We start from the raw sequence: 15779 nt of genomic DNA on the forward strand, positions 1-15779 counted from the left end.
GGTTGTTGGCATGATTGTGGAAGCTAAATATCCACAAGTGTTTTGGACACCTTGCATTGTCCATTCATTGAACTTAGCACTGAAATCCATTGCTTCTGATGTGCTTTGGATTGGTAACATTATTGAGGATGCATAGCATATCCGTAACTTTGTACAAAATCATACAAATGCCCTCACTATCTACAAGGAGTACAACAATCTATCATTGTTGAAGATTGCGGATACACGGTTTGCCTCTTCATTCATCATGTTGAAGAGGTTGAGGGAGGTCAAGATCGCTCTTGGGGCCATGGTTATTTCAGAGTTTTGGTCTTTTTGGAGAAAGACAGATCAAGTAGCCTCTAAAAGAGTGAAGGACACAGTGCTAGATGATGCTTGGTGGGAGAGGGTAGATCTACTTATTCAGATCATGGACCCTATCATTTCTTTGCTTCGATTTGCAGATACAGACCAACCCATCCTAGGAGAGGTTTATGAGGGATGGGATTCCATGATTGAGTCTGTGAGGAGCATTATTTTACAGAGTGAGTGCCCCGAGTATGAGACATCACCAGAGGCCTTCTTCACCACTATACAAGATATTCTTGTCAGCAGATGGGACAAGAATTGCACACCTTTACCTTGTTTGGCTCACTCATTGAACCCAAAATACTACAGCCATGAGTGGCTTAATGGTGGACCTTCCCGCAGATACCCTCGTCACATCGATGGTGAAATCTCACAGGGGAGGAAAGATGCATTCAGGCAGGTTTTTCAAGATAGAGCATTGTTTGATGAGGTGGAGGATGCCTTTGCAGAGTTTTCCACTGGCACTAGTCGATTTGCAGGATATGATCTGATTAGAGACAGGGGGGCTAAGAAACCCTATTCTTGGTGGGCAAATCATGGGGCAACAAGCCCTGCTCTACAACAGTTAGCCATGAGGCTCCTCCCTCAAGTGACATCATCCTCTTGTTGTGAGAGGAATTGGAGCACATATGGGAATTTGTATAGTGTTAAGAACAGCAGGCTTGAGCAATCCAGGGCAGAGACAATGGTGTATGTGCACACCAACCTCTATCTTATTTACAGGCAGAGGGATGAGTGGTTGAAGGGAAAGACAAAGATGTGGGATGCCTTTCCTGATGATATAGGTCTAGACAGCAGTGTTCAGTTGGCATTGGCCAACATGGATCTCAATGATCCAGTGCTAGAGCCTATCAGATTTGATGATGGTGATATTGTAGAGGGGTCATCCTCCACACCAGCAAATGCAGGGATGACCTTGGATACAGGGGAGGAAGGTGCAACAGAAGAGAGCAGTGGTGACCATGATGATCAAGACAGTGATGTTGACTTTGATGATGACTATGATGATTGATGACTCATGAGTCATGAGCTACCCACTGCCTTGAGGCTTGTATACTTGTAGTTGTTTTGTATTTTCTATTTCTATTTGCCATTGGCATTGCACTACCAATGTAATACATTTTGATTTTGATGACTTAATGAGAAAACTACAGTTGCCAGTATCTTTATCTTACTATCTTGTCTTTCTCCTATTGGATAATTGATGAATTGAATATGTATTATGAATTTACGATTTATCGTTTATGTGACATGTCACAAATTACAATTGTATTTGAATTTTGTATGTACTATGCATAATGTTACTTTGTAAACAATAAAACTTACATCTAGATGAAGATCTATGTTTGAAATCAATGAATTTGTATCATGAATTAGAATATGTGTAAGAAATATCTAAATTTTAATATATATATATATATATATATAGATAACGTATCTAAAAGTGTCCTGTTCTGAGGGGTCAACGTGTCTGTATCCGACACTCGAATCCCCGTATCTGTCGAATACCAAATCCACATGTCAGGTGACTTAGCTGAAAACAAGCCTCAACTCCTATTGTCATATTCCACGCCCTCGTCTTCCATCGACCCCTCTGCCACTACAATCATCAACTACTGTCGTCGTCCAAACCGTGTTCGTTCATGGTTGTCTCCCTCGCGTCTGTTGACCACAGTCTTATCTTCACACACGGACTTTTTTTTATTCAATATATAATTTTATTATATAGTCACCATATAAATCTTAATTAAAATTTTAATTAATATTTATATAATTATTATATAATTTAATTATATATTCAGTGATATTCAATTATTAAATTAAAATATATATTGTATATTTAAAAAAAAAATATATATATATATATATATATATATATTATTACTAAAAAAATAAAAACATTTAAAAGAAAAATAGGATCAAGTTAAGAAAAAGAGTTAAGCTGGATAGATCTACTCCACCTCAAACCCGCTCAACAGCTTCATCAATGTTGATTGTTGATTTCAATAAGAGACTAGTAGACCTTGAGACTAAGGTGACCGAACAAGGCGATAAATGTTGAAATTTCTAAGCCTATCCGTTAAAAATTTAATTTGTATTCTTCTGGTTTATTTCTTCCACTTGTTAAATTCCAACAAGTTATTTAAAACATATAAATAACGAAATAAACACAATACAGTCTCAACATCTACAGATCATCGGCTGAAAAAAAACAAACACACAAGTGACACCGTTATTTTTGGACAAATGTCCCCGGAAAAACCCAATGCAAGAAAACCGGTGCAGCTATTCTAAGGGTTTATTACTATGCAGTATTTCCTTGAGTACAACTGGGTGCCAAACTGGCTCACCCGACAGAGAAAAACAACTGGCAGTAATACCTCTCTATTTGGAAACAAGTATTCAGAAAACCTGTCCCACGAAACCCTCTCCAGCAACTCTGAAGCACTACGCTGGCTCTGTTGGCCTCTACGTCAGCCTCAAACCCCTCTGCGTCAGCCCTCTAAGGCACTGCGTAGCCTCTGGGACCCTCTGCGTCACTCCAGCTGCCCTCTACGTGGATGACGCAGTCCCTCTGGCCTCTGCGCTGTCTCTGCTGGGTTTTGTGTGCCCTACTTTGGCTGTTGCTTCTTGCTCTTTGCCTTTGTGTTGGTCTCTCAGCACTATCTCTGCCTCCTTGCCCAGTACTCACTACCCCTCACTGCTGATCACTAATTCGAATTTCCTTCGCAACCCCGCTCTAGCAAATCGAATGACTAATCACTCAGGTGTGTTCTCCAACTGACCCTCAAGCCTCCTCTTATACTTTTCCTGTTGGTCCTTCAACGGCGGAGATTAAATCTCTAATCAACGGCTAAGATTAGATTTGGCTTGATCCATGACTTTTGGAACCTTTTAACCCAGTTTTATATTAATACCCATTAATATTTTATTTTTCCTAAGTCTAACTCCATTAAAAATATTAATTATTTTAATATCTCCCAAACCGGGTACAATCTGTCCAAACAATTTCTTGGTCTTGGAGATCTCATGTGCTTTAGCCTCACCACCAATTTTCATGTCTAGAGCACATCTGATGCCATCCCAAATCAACAATAAAATCGAAGAGCTCCAGAACACAACAAAGGGAATAAAGAGTCAGCTTGAAGAGAACAAGAATGAATTTAAAAAGGATCAGGTAAACATTTCAGTTAAGGTGGATCAAGCTATGGTGATGTTGGGTTGTATTTGTACTAGCCTAAAGATTACACACGATCAAATTCTCCAGAATAATGAGGCTACTCAACATCTCAATTCTCCAAATTCGTCAAAATCATCAGACGCACATGAGAAACCCGAGTCCCCAAAGACATCTTCCACGCCTAATCAAGAAAATAGTAACACGAATTTTGAAAATAAGCAGCGCTTAAATCCATACACCAATATGTCGTTTTCAAATCAATACCCCTTCTTCGCTCCGTTGATAGCGACATATCAACGAAGAACAAAAATCGAGTTATCCAAATTCAACGGTAATGAAAAAATCAGCGTTGCTTGGCTCAATAAAGCAGAAGAATATTTCGAGATTTACAATATTGACAATGATGACAAAAAGATTAGGCTTGCTTCCATGAAAAAGGAAGGCGAAGCATATAATTGGTATATGTGGTGGAAGAAGACGACACTTGCTATCAGTTGGAGGAAATTTAAGGATGTGTTCTTTAAAAGGTTCCAAGGTGTCAAGGAAGAAGAGTTCTTCTCAACACTCACCAAATTGCGACAAAAAGGAGATGTGGATGAATACACTCGAGAATGGGAGACTTTAGCAACACGAGTACTTGGATTATCAGAAACTCGTCTCATTCAATCGTACACCTCGGGACTTAAACCCCATCTACAAGCAGAACTTGAGCTTCATGACATTACATCAATAGAAGTAGCAAGACAAAAAGCAAAAGTTGTTGAAAAGAAATTTGACAAGATGTTGTGGTCAAAGGCTGAAAGAGTATATTCGAGACGAAGATTTCCCCAGTCTACGAATACAGATAACACAAAATATGTTCCACCACATCTTCGTGAAGGAGAAAAAACTAATGTGGAAATGCAAAGGATGAAAGAGGGAAAATGCAAACGTTGTGGTGAAAAATGGGACCCTAAACATAGGTGTGCTAAAGGAAAAGAGACCAAAAACCTGTATAAATGCGAAGCAACTAATGATTCAGACAGTGATGAATCAGACGTAGAAGAAATCGAAGATTCCCCGGAATTCTCTCCAGAACTAGATGATGAGAGCATTCCACAAGTATCATTATCGGCCATGACAGGTATATCACAACCCCAGACATTAAAATTAAAAGGACATATCAAGAAGAACAATGTAATGGTTCTCATCGATACCGGTAGCACCCACAATTTTTTGGACTCAACCATGGCAAAGAGACTCAACATTTTCACATTTCCCATGCCCAACATGAAGGTTATGGTAGCCGACGATAAGAAAATTGAAAAAGTAGGGAAATGCCATAAAGTCAAATTGCAAATTCAAGACTTTAATTTAGAATCTCCGTTCTACACTGTACCATTAGGAGGAGTGGATGTGGTCTTAGGTATCCAATGGTTACAAACCCTCAGTACTTACTCTGCCAACCATCAAAAGCAGTTTATAAAATTTAAATGGGAAGGCAAAAATACAAATTATATGGGTTCCAAGCACCTGAGAATCAAATTGTATCATCATCCCAAATGATGAAAATGATTCGAAGAGGAGCACCAGCCTATGTAGTACAATGTCACCAATTAGAAATGTTAACTTCAAAATTGATCAGCGAAGAAGCACCAGAAGTACAAGAGCTAATTCAGAAGCACGAAAAAGTATTCCAAGACATGTCCATGAAAATGCCTCCTAATAAAGAAATCGAGCATATAATAGAAGTCATAGCAGGATCAAACCCCTTCAACATCAAACCGTATCGATATCCCCATCATCAAAAAACGGAAATTGAGAGATTAATCCAAGATCTTTTAAAGTGTGGCATCATCTAAAAAAGTAAAAGTCTATATGTTGCTCCAGTTGTATTGGTGCGGAAAAAAAGATGGAGCGTTCAGGTTATGCATCGATTATCGAGGACTAAACAAAATAACAATTAAAAACAAGTTCCCAATTCCCTTCATCGATGAAATGCTGGATGAACCACATGGCACTAAGTATTTCTCAAAATTGGACTTAAGGTCAAGATATTATCAAGTCAGAATAAGGTTAGAAGACATACCAAAAACTGTGTTTCGAACACATGAAGGTCACTACGAATTTAAAGTAATGCCTTTTGGGTTAACCAATGCACCAGCAACATTCCAAGCTACTATGAACGAGTTATTCCGTCCATATCTAAGGAAGTTTGTGTTAGTGTTCTTTGATGACATTTTAATTTATAGTAAAACTTAGAAGGAGCACCTACAACATTTGGAGAAATTTCTTACGCTATTGGAAGAGCATCAATCCTATGCCAAGAAGTCTAAATGCACCTTTGGGAAGGAAGAAGTAGAATATCTCGGACACATAATATCCCATGAAGGAGTAAAAGTGGATCCTAATAAAATCAAGGCTATAAGGGAATGGACCAAACCAATTAATATATCCAAGCTAAGAGGGTTCTTAGGATTGACTGGATACTATCGAAGATTTATTAAAAACTATGCACATATAACCGCACCCCTAACAAACCTTTTAAAGAACTCATTTCAATGGAATGAAGAAGCAGGAAAGTGTTTTGAAGAATTGAAGGAAGTTATGTCTAATGCCCCAGTATTGGCAACTCCAGATTTCTCTAAACCATTTATCATTGAGTGTGATGCTTCAGGTTTCGGTATAGGAGCAGTGTTAATGCAAGATGGGCATCCAATAGCTTTTGAGAGCAGGAAACTCAATAAACGAGAACGTCTTAAATCTACATACAACAAAGAAATGCTTGTTATTATGCACGCACTAGCCAAGTGGAGGCAATATCTTTTGGGAAGTAAGTTTTCCATATGAACAGACCATAACAGTCTCCAGTACCTCCTCCAACAAAAAACACTTTCCGAAGAATAACAAAAGTGGATTGAAAAAATCGTTGCCTTTGACATGGAAATATTACACAAAAGGGGAAAGGACAATATAGTGGCAGATGCCCTGTCTAGGAAAAATGAAGAACCGACACTACTTGCAGTCTTAGTTATTGTTCCCGAATGGCTTAATGAGATTCGAAGTGAATATGCAAAAGATCGAGAAACAAGCGCTATAATCAATAACCTTCCGCACAACTCAAAATGGGAATGGAAGAACGACATTCTATGGTACAAGGAAAGAATCTATCTGAATTCAAACTCCAAGTTTAAAACCAAGATCCTCAAGGAGTCACATGATTCACTGTCAGTCGAACATGTTGGATTCTTTAAAACTTACTATAATGCATGCCAGTCATTCTTTTGGAAGGGAATGAGTCACGATATTCAGAAATATGTAGCAGAATGCGATAAATGTCAATGGAATAAAAGAGAATATGACACCCGAACTACTTGATCCCTTAAACATTCCAAATCAGAAATGGGAAGAAATATCAATGGACTTTATTGAAGGCTTACCTGTATCTGATGGTAAGGATAATATTCTTGTAGTAGTCGACAGACTCACCAAGTATGCTCACTTTATTGCAATGAAGAAATCAGACTCAACAATACAAATCGTTGAGATATTTTGCAAAAATATTTACAAATTACACAGATTTCCAAAAGTCATTGTGAGCGATAGAGATGCCAAATTTAAGGGTAATTTTTGGACAGAATTATTCAATCATATAGGAACCTACCTCAACATGAGTTCTACTTACCATCCTCAAACAGATGGCCAAAGAGAGGCTGTCAATAAATGTTTGGAAACTTACCTATGTTGTTACGCCACAGACAAGCAAAATAAGTGGGTTCATTGGTTACATCTCACTAAATGGTGGTACAATACTACTTACCACACATCAGCAAAAATGACTCCATTTCAAGCTCAATACGGGTACAAAATTCCAAAATGGAAGGACCTAGCTATCATCCAGACAAAACTACCAGCTGTTAAAAACCAACTAGAAGAAACCCAAAAAGTCGTCCAAACCCTAAAAGAAAATTTAAATAATGCAAGAAACCATATGAAGCAGCAAGTTGACCGAGAGAGAATTTGAAGTTGGAGAATGGGTATTTGTCAAGCTCCAGCCATACAAACAATTGTCCTTAAAACAAAAAGGAAAAAATAAATTGGCACCAAAGTTCTATGGACCATACCAGATCAACAAAAAGATCAACCAAGTTGCATATAGTTAAGCCTTCCGGATAAAAGTCGTGTCCACAACATTTGTATCCTGCCCTAAAAGGGCACTTGGTGACCATCAATCAGCACAAACAACGCTTCTGTCCTTAGATGTTAAAATTGGCAACTAGGGCCAAACTCCATGTGGATCACCTTATTTGTGACTACTGATATTTTTCCTAGATTCCTCTCATCGAGAGGTGTAGGATTGATCTAAAGATCATCCGATTCCGATAAGTATTTATGGAGATATGAATTTATTTTGATTATGGAAAAATTGTCAAAGTCGACCAGCAACTTATGTAGGCTCAGAAGCCCAACAGTCATGTCTATTCAACCTCAACGTTTTGCATATAAATACAAGGAGCATTCTCCTCATTTGGACACTTCATCATCACACACTTGGGATCTCTTCCTCTCTCTACTTGTCTTTGGGTTTTAGTAGGAGGAGAGATCCTAAGGGATAATGCTGCCATGATCCTGCCCTAAAAGGGCACTTGGTGACCATCAATCAGCACAAACAACGCTTCTGTCCTTAGATGTTAAAATTGGCAACTAGGGCCAAATTCCATGTGGATCACCTTATTTGTGACTACTGATATTTTTCCTAGATTCCTCTCATCGAGAGGTGTAGGATTGATCTAAAGATCATCCGATCCCGATAAGTATTTATGGAGATATGAATTTATTTTGATTATGGAAAAATTGTCAAAGTAGACTAGCAACTTATGTAGGCTCAGAAGCCCAACAGTCATGTCTATTCAACCTCAACGTTTTGCATATAAATACAAGGAGCATTCTCCTCGTTTGGACACTTCATCATCACACACTTGGGATCTATTCCTCTCTCTACTTGTCTTTGGGTTTTAGTAGGAGGAGAGATCCTAAGGGATAACGCTGCCGTGATCCAGAGGGCAGAAAGCCGGAACTGTCGAAAAAGCCAGAACTATTGGAAAAGTCAGAAATAACAAAACTGTCGAGACTGCCGAAAGAGCCGAAACTGTCGGAAAAGTCGAAAACGCTAGAACTGCCGGAAAAGCTGGAACTGCCGGAAAAACCAGAACTGCCGGAAAAGACGTAAGTGTCGGAAGAGCCCGAAAAGCCAGAAAAGTCGGAACTGTCGGAAAAGCCGAAACTACCGGAAGAGTCGGAACTGTTGGAACTGTCGGAAGAGCCGGAAAAGTCGGAACTGTCAGAAAAGCCGAAAAAGCCGAAATTGTTGAAAATGCTGAAACTGTAGGAAAAGTCGACACTGCCAGAAAAGTCGGAACTGCTGGAAAAGCCGGCACTGCCGGAAGAGCCGAAACTGCCGAAACTACGGGAAAAGTTGGAACTGTCGGAAGAGCCAAAACTGCCGAAAGAGCAGGAAAAGTCGAAAAAGCCGGAATTGCAGGAAAAACTGGAAAAGCCGGAACTGTCGGAAACGCCGGAAAAGCCGGAAATGCCGGAACTGTCGGAAAAGCCGGAACTGCTGGAAAAGCCGGAAAATCTGGAACTGCCAAAACTGCCAGGAATTGCCGGAACAGCCGAAGCATCTATCTCCGAAGGAGAGCAGCATGCAAGGGACAACTAACTAACATTGGGACAGTTGTATGGTACTTACCAGCAAATACACCAAACATGCAATGTTACAGCTAGCATGCAAGGGACAACTAACATGCAACAACAAGCATGCTAAGGACAACAAGCATACTAGGGACAACAAGCAAGCAAGGTGCAGCCAACACATAGGTCAGGATGACAACATGGTGCAGCAATGGCACATAATGCAGTACAGTGATGGGTACAGTCATGATTAATGAAGTGTGATGAGATGCAGCATAGTGATGATGGGTGCAGCATGGTGCAGCGCGATGAGGTGCAGCATGATGATGAAATGCAGCACAACGATAGGTGAAGGAGTCACCTTGGAGAATCAGTTGAAGCAACATGTCTTCAACTGATCTCATGTATCATCTTCTTAGAGATGATCTATGCTCTTATCTAGATAAGTCAAAGTATTGACTTCTGTTGTAAACGTACTATCTCTCTCTCTCTCTCTGCTGAACTATTGAAGAACATATAAGAAGAATTGATCAAGGGTTTCCCCACATTGGGGTTTGTCCCTGGCTAGCGCCACATCTTGTGTCCTCTTGTCTTGGCTTGTCTTCTGCGATTTATATTTATGTTCTATCTGCAGTTTACTTTAATGTTGATGTGATTGCTAATCTGGAAAAGATATTGAGCTAACTGTGAAAATTGAAATAAATTGCTCTAGCATAGAACATACCTAAAATTAACATGGTATCAGAGCTGAGGTGAAGACAATGCCCAAGCAAGAGTGAAAGAGCAATCACCAAAGACAGTTGGGAAAGGACAAAAGGATTAGTGGATTCCTCATCCCTCTTCAAATTCACCGAGGGTGAAGTCGAAGCAGAGAATATTATCAAAATAGCACAGCGGAAGTTTCTGATGGCCTACCTAAAGATCACTTCATTGGGAAGTTCGGATCTAAGGGTGGAAAGAAAGGTGGATGCCTTAGTTGCAATAAGTTCAGCCATTATGCGAAGGAGTGTCCGAATGGCAGAGACACATCTCTCGATGAAGATAACAATCATTCCAGGGACATCTTCAATGAACAAAGGAATGACAGGTAATGCAGGTCATCAAGGAAATGGTCAACTCTTCAAAGAAAGCAAGGAACCCCAGGTATGAAAAATCAAATTTTGTTTCTAAAAAGATAAAGAAGCGTTATCTTGTATTGGTCCTCTCCTTCAGATTCTTTGGGAATCTGGCTTATTGATTGTAGTGCTTCAAGGCACTTCATCGGATAGATGGGTGCACCCTCTAATTTGTTAGAGATGGAAACAATCATGGGATTATACTTGGAGCCGATGCCACCTATCCCGGAAAGGGTGTAGGGAATGTTATCCCTCAATTGAAAGAGTGTAACTCAATTCAGTTATAGAATCTCTTTTATGTACCTGATTGCAAGAAGAACCTGGTGTCCATTTCAGCAATGGAAGTCAAAGGTTTCAGGGTGGCACTCATCGATGGAAAGGTACGTGTTTGAAAATAGAATTTTCAAAGATGTTTTTGTGTTCAAGGTTGTATCAAGTTGCAGGAAGTCCACTAGGGACCATGTCCATTGACACATAGCACAGAAGGTCTGTGAGTCAGATGGTGATAGGGATGCCTGAATTCAAAAAGAGCATGAAAGTACATGTCTGAGACGTACCGAAGGAAAATCTTACAAGGGGACCATTCCCCTCAGGTTGCAGGTCCACAGGTTTCGAACAACCCGAGGGGTTTGAGATTCATGATCGGGAATCTCATGTATACAGGTGGAAGAAAGCCCTCTATGGCTTGAAGCAAAACACCCCGGGCGTAGTATGAGAGGATTGATAGCTGTCTAATGAAGCTGAGATTCACTAGGAGTGACACCGGTCCAAACCATTACCCGAAGGTTGTGTATGATAGACCTCTCATACCGACACCTGATGAGGAAAACCTATTTCTGACAGGTGCAAAGCCTGTGACTACCTCGAGGATCTTAACTTTCAGAAGTTATATGGTAGTGATGTCGGACCAGATTTGGGAAATGCCTCTGAGTTTCATAAACTCATTCGCGTTGATGTTCTTGGTGAACTTCCGTCCAGACATATGTTTTGCAGTTAGCATGGTGAGCTCATATTTGGTTGAGCCTCACTGGATTGGTGCCAAGAATCTTCTGAGATATCTTCAAGGCACAATCTCTCATGGATTGAGATACACTGCCGGAAATATGAAACTGCATGATTATTCGAATACTGAGTGGGCAGGCAGTGTGGAGGATCATTAGAGCACTTCTTAGTGTTGGTTCTCTTTGGATTTTGCTTCAATATCATGGATGAGAAGGAAGCAGAAGTTGGTTGCTATAAGCACCGTCGAGACCGAATACATAGCTACGAGTATGATCTCGTGTGAAGCTGCATGGTTGCAGAAGCTCTTAAGTGAGCTGTTTGTACACATGATGAATACCACTGTGATTCTCTGTGACAACCAGAGGTGGGATTCGATTATTGAGGAATCCTGTATTCGATGATTGCTCCAGCAGATAGACATCAGATACTGCCTTATTTGGGATATGGTAAGTCGATGAGCGAGGAGGCTCCATTGCATTGAGACTGATGTACAGGTCGCAGACATTTTGTCAAAGCCCCTAGGAAAGGTCAAATCTGTGACTTTCCCGAACTACTTGGAGTCATTGAGAGACCTTCTTATAAGGGTCCTGCATGTTGCATGCATTGAGCTCTGGGAGCTCTGGGGGGCTTGGGGTACTTACTGGAGCAACATACGACCACAGGGCAACTCACCTTCCCCTGGTGGTGCGATATGGACAGGATGATTAGTTCTCTTGTGGGCCGGGATGATTAGTTCTCCCGTGGCAACTGTGGATAGGATGATTCGTTCTCCTATGGGAGCTCTGGGGGGCTTGGGGTACTTACTGGAGCAACATACGACCACAGGGCGACTCACCTTCCCCTGGTGGTGCACTATGGACAGGATGATTAGTTCTCTTGTGGGTCGGAATGATTAGTTCTCCCGTGGCAACTGTGGATAGGATGATTCGTTCTCCTATGGGCCGGGATGATTAGTTCTCCCGTGGCAACTGTGGATAGGATGATTCGTTCTCCTATGGGCCGGGATGATTCGTTCTCTTGTGGGCCAGGATGATTCATTCTCGGTGGCCACTGTGGACAGGATGATTCGTTCTCCTATGGGCCAGGATGATTCGTTCTCTGTGGCGACTGTGGAACAGGATGATTCATTCTCCTGTGGGCCAGGATGATTCGTTCTCCGTGGCGACTGTGGACAGGATGATTCGTTCTCCTGTGGGCCAAGATGATTCGTTCTCCGTGGCGACTGTGGAACAGGATGATTCGTTCTCCTGTGGGCCAGGATGATTCGTTCTCCGTGGCTACTGTCGACAGGTTGATTCATTCTCCGTGGGCCAAGATGATTCGTTCTCTGTGGCGACTATGGAACAGGATGATTTGTTCTCCTGTGGGCCAGGATGATTCGTTCTCCGTGGCATCCACTGACAGGATGATTCGTTCTCCTGTGGACAAGATGATTCGTTCTCTTGTTGAGGCATCCTACCCATGCAGTCTGGGGCTCATGGGAAGTACCTCTCATCTGATCAATGAGCAGGGAAATGAGGATAGGGACCATAGTACTACTATCGATGGACACATCGTTGTATCTACCATACTCCCTATGCTAGGATGACCTCCATTGATCTAGAATCAATGATACTGATCTAGGATCAATGAGAGTGGTACACACTCTGAGACTGACTTTGGGTCAGTGGAGGATGGTATGATACATCCTCGGTCATTTCTTCTTCTTCATAGTTCGAGCAAGAGCCGAGCAGAGCAAAGTAAAGCAGAACAGAGCAGAGCAGGGGTCAAGCTGTACAGGGCAGTGCATTTGATGGATGAATAGTAGCGACGATCAGACGAATTGCTGATGGAGTTCTCCCTAGTTGAGAGGGAGTGTTAAAATTGGCAACTAGGGCCAAACTCCATGTGGATCACCTTATTTGTGACTATTGATATTTTTCCTAGATTCCTCTCATCGAGAGGTGTAGGATTGATCTAAAGATCATCCGATTCCGATAAGTATTTATGGAGATATGAATTCATTTTGATTATGGAAAAATTGTCAAAGTCAGCCAGCAACTTATGTAGACTCGGAAGCCCAATAGTCATGTCTATTCAACCTCAACGTTTTGCATATAAATACAAGGAGCATTCTCCTCATTTGGACACTTCATCATCACACACTTGGGATCTCTTCCTCTCTCTACTTGTCTTTGGGTTTTAGTAGGAGGAGAGATCCTAAGGGATAATGCTGCCCTAATCCAGAGGGCAGAAAGTCAGAACTGTCCGAAAAACCGGAACTATTGGAAAAGTCAGAACTGTCGGAACTGTCGAAAGAGCCAGAACTGCCGGAACTGTCGGGAAAGCCAGAAAAGCCAAAACTGCTGGAAAAGCCAGAAAAGCCAAAACTACCGGAAAATCCGGAACTGTCGAAGGAGCCGGAACTGCCGAAAGAGCCGGAAGAGCCGAAACTGTCGGAAAAGTCGGAAAAGCTGGAATTGCTGGAAAAGCCAGAACTGTCGGAAAAGCTGGAACTGTAGGAACTACCGGAAGAGTCGGAAAAGCCGGAACTGCCAGAATTGTTGGAAAAACCAGAACTGCCAGAATTGCCAGAAGAGCCGGAATTGCCGGAAAAGCCGAAAAAGTTGGAACTGTCGGAAAAGCCGAAAAAGCCGGAATTGCCAGAAAAACCGAAAAAGTCGGAACTGTCGGAAAAGCCTGAAAAGCCAGAACTACCAAGAACTGTCGGAGCATCTGTCTCCGAAGGAGAGCAGCATGCAAGGGACAATTAACCAACATTGGGACAACTGTATGGTACTTAGCAGCAAATACACCAAGCATGCAATGTTACAACTAACATGCAAGGGACAACTAGCATGCAACAACAAGCATGCTAAGGACAACAAGCATGCTAAGGACAACAAGCAAGCAAGGGACAACAAGCAAGCAAGGTGCAGCCAACACATAGGCCAGGATGGCAACATGGTGCAGCAATGGCACATAATGCAGTACAGTGATGGGTACAGTCATGATTAATGAAGCGTGATGAGATGCAACATAGTGATGATGGGTGCAGCATGGTGCAACGCGGTGAGGTGCAACATGATGACGAAATGCTGCACAACGATTGGTGAAGGAGTCACCTTGGAAAATCAGTTGAAGCAACATGTCTTCAACTGATCTCATGTATCATCTTCTTAGAGATGATCTATGCTCTTATCTAGATAAGTCAAAGTGTTGACATTTGTTGTAAACGTACTATCTCTCTCTCTCTGTTGAACTATTGAAGAACATATAAGAAGAATTGATCAAGGGTTTCCCCACATTGGGGTTTCTCCCTGGCTAGCGCCACATCATGTGTCCTCTTGTCTTGGCTTGTCTTCTGCAGTTTATATTTATGTTCTATTTGCAGTTTACTTTAATGCTGATGTGATTACTAATCTGGAAAAGATATTGAGCTAAATGTGAAAATTGAAATAAATTGCTCTAGCATAGAACATACCTAAAATTAACATTAGATGATGAAGGAAGGGTCATTTTAGAGCCAGAAGGTATCATATCCACCAGGGAAAAGAACCTTTGATCTCGTGTAATCAAGGAATACCTGATCAAGTGGAAGGACTTACCAGAAGAAGAAGCTTCTTGGGAAACTGAAGCATTTCGTCAACAAAATTCGTCATTACATATGCTTTGCGGACAAAGCATTTTTTTGGGAGGAAGGCAATGTTGTATAAAAATTAGTTATTTGTAATTATTAGTTTAATAGGCAAAGGGCGTGATCAAAGATCATGCCCATTCACCAAGAGGCACCCAAGGCTGTATTTAAGCCAGGGCCTCTCACTCTGTAATTCATCATTCAATTATTAATAATATATATATCATTGTTGTTAATTGTTGAGTTTGGTGTCCGCATGGGGTAGCTCAAGTGGCAATGGCCGTGGAAATGAAGTCTCACCGAACCGGAGATCTTGGGTTCGATTCTTGTGCTACCCTCCCTGGAAATGGGGTGAATAACGGACATGTAAAAACTCGAAAATGAGAAGGTCCCACCTAAGCTTACAAAAAAAAAAAAATTGCTGAGTTTGGTGCTTCATCTTGTTCCAAGAAACTTTTAACAAGGGGCATATAATTTTCCTTTCCATAATGTCGCTCCTCTTATAGTAATATGTAGTTTATAATCAGAGACAAATATGAACACATCACAACCACCTTTAGAGATGCCACATGTAATTCAACCATGCAGATGGTCACGGGTCCCTGTATCATAAGCTAAGCTTCATATGAAATTTCTCCCAATTGAAGTCTTCACTAAATCCATTCTGTTATTATAAATATTGTTTAAACTTATTGACCAAGATTTCTAAGATTTCTTGGCCAAACCCAAACTTCCTTCTCTTCAAATTCTCTAATTATGTAGTAAAATTGAGTATTCATACAAAAGACAAGATACATGGCATCATTTTCATTTCTAGCATGGTATCTAGTCAAAATTAAGCATC

The sequence above is a fragment of the Pinus tabuliformis genome, chromosome 5_1 (assembly GCF_031772625.1).
Source record: "Pinus tabuliformis cultivar Carrire ecotype Pingquan chromosome 5_1, CPIR1, whole genome shotgun sequence".
Lineage (NCBI taxonomy): Eukaryota > Viridiplantae > Streptophyta > Pinopsida > Pinales > Pinaceae > Pinus > Pinus tabuliformis.